General features: G+C 35.2%; 1 pseudogene; it reads left to right on the top strand.

Moving 5' to 3' along the window:
• Window positions 1–2,537, top strand: part of LOC106471925 — a 69,672-nt pseudogene that overhangs the window by 28,183 nt on the left and 38,952 nt on the right.

A 2,537-nucleotide genomic window follows, 5' to 3' on the forward strand; every position in this document is an offset into this window, starting at 1 on the left:
TGGCAGAAAAAAGTCATTAATTTAACATACACAACCCCTCTTTCTTCTTAATTAAACTTAACGAATTAAAAAGTTCTTACCTTCTCATTAGTAACTCCCCTTCTCTGTAGCTCGGCGATAGCCTTGAGGGCTTATAACACTAAAATTCTGAGTTTCAGTCCTGCAGCGAGCACTTCGGATAGCTCATATTGTATCTTTATGCCTAAATACAAACTACATTACTAATATTTAAATACTAACTAATTTTGTCCTTCTTGTATTTCAACCTGCTGAGGTCTGGCATAGACTGATGTAAGTTAAAACGTTTGACTCGTAACCTGCGGGTATCGAGATCGCAACTCAGCGCCGTACATGCCCTTCCTTTCAGTCGTGGGAACGTTACTATGTGAAGGTCAATCCCACTATTCTTTAGTAAAAAAAAGAGCCCGAAGGTTGGCTATGAGGGCTGTCGGCTGGTTCACTTGCCTATGGTCAGTAGTTCAAAACGAGAGACGCGGCAGATAGCTTTTAAAGTTAAGAATCTGTAAATAAAGATATAACGTCTGAAATATAGATATAAGGTTAAGAATCTGTAAATAAAGATATAACGTCTGAAATATAGATACAAGGTTAAGAATCTGTAAATAAAGATATAACGTCTGAAATATAAATATAAGGTTAAGAATCTGTAAATAAAGATATAACGTCTGAAATATAAATATAAGGTTAAGAATCTGTAAATAAAGATATAACGCCTGAAATATAAATATAAGGTTAAGAATCTGTAAATAAAGATATAACGGCTGAAATATAAGTATAAGGTTAAGTATCTGTAAATAAAGATATAACGTCTGAAATATAAATATAAGGTTAAGACTCTGTAAATAAAGATGAAAATGAATGGGCAACTTTTCTACAAACTGATATTTTTTTGTTGTGTTTTTTTTTTGTCCCGTGACACGAAATGTTAGTAATGGAGAAATTTTGAAATCATAAGACTATATAAAATGGAAGCTAGATTAGTTGTTTATTTGCTTATGGCAAAGCCATTTATTTACATTTCAGACGTTATATCTTTATTTACAGATTCTTAACCTTATATTTATATTTCAGTCGTTATAGAATGCAACATCCAATTTTTTCGGTTTGTTATTGTCCAAAGAAATTTTAATCGCGCTATTTTTTTAATCAAAAATCCTTTAAATTACCATGAGAGAACCTGAATGATTCTCGTATTTTTATTCAGATTTTTAGCTTTTTAAAAGTACTTGTTGTGTCTTCCAGTGGCTCGTTGAAGTCTGTTTATTTCTGTTTTGTTTTAAAGTTCTGTGTTTGAAAGCATTTCTAGTGCATCTTTCTCCATTTTAATGTAGGATTATTTAGCTTTCATGTGCTTTATTAAAAAAGAACGGGCTTATTAAAATAATATAACTATGAAAATGGATTTGAAATTTTTTAACAAGAATGCACCTTATTAGCACGTGAGCTAAACCAGTCAGATCGGGGACTTCCTATAATTCAGGTTTACCAGCTCCTAACTGAGAGCCCCCCAGTGGCACAGCAGTATGTATGCAGACTTAAGACGCTAGAAACCGGGTTTCGATACCCGTGGTGGGCAGAGCACATATAGCCCATTGCGTAGCTTTGTGCTTAATTACAAACAAACAAAGCTCCTAACTGAGCATGGGGAAAGCAGCCAAACAACAACACACATCGTAATCATAGCTTTGGCCGGCTCTTTGAACGTAATCGTGGCATTATCTGTTACTTTTATAATGCACCTACAGCCAAAAATGCATCACATCCCGAACCCCGGACCTGCAAATCGACACGAGACCATTGTGCCACGCCTGAGACCTTAAAATGTACTATAAATATTTTTCAGGTAATTGTATTAATGTTTTGTATTCGACTCTGTTGTATTAAGGGACTCAATAAAAAAATAGATCTTATATAAAAAAAGTGGTTATTTTTTTAAACTATCAATAACAATGTAAAGTAGTTTAGGATTAATCCTTATCTAGTCTTTTTAGGTTACAACATTTTCAGAAACAGAACATCGTTGTGGTAACTATGTAGTTTCGTAATTTTAAGTGTGTAAGTTAGTGTGAAGCAGCCAATTCTTGAACATCACATAGTAACACACTGTTTAATAACAGTTTCGGTGAATGTAGACAGAATTTCTTAATATTTATCTGCTGAGACTTTATTTCAGTGCTCATTTTTTATTCCCTTTAGACTGTGGAGTTCGATCGCTAAGGCCGTATGGTAGGATTGTTGGTGGTCGAAACGCTTACTTTGGAGAGTGGCCATGGCAGGTAAGTGACGTCCAGATGGTAGAACTGTTGGTGGTCATAACGTTTACTTTGGAGAGTGGCCATGGCAGGTAAGTGACGTCCAGATGGTAGAACTATTGGTGGTCATAACGTTTACTTTGCAGAGTGGCCATGGCATGTAAGTGACGTCCAGATGGTAGAACTATTGGTGGTCATAACGTTTACTTTGCAGAGTGGCCATGGCATGTAAGTGACGTCCAGATGGTAGAACTGTTAGTGGTC

The sequence above is a fragment of the Limulus polyphemus genome, unplaced genomic scaffold (genome assembly GCF_000517525.1).
Source record: "Limulus polyphemus unplaced genomic scaffold, Limulus_polyphemus-2.1.2 Scaffold4967, whole genome shotgun sequence".
Lineage (NCBI taxonomy): Eukaryota > Metazoa > Arthropoda > Merostomata > Xiphosura > Limulidae > Limulus > Limulus polyphemus.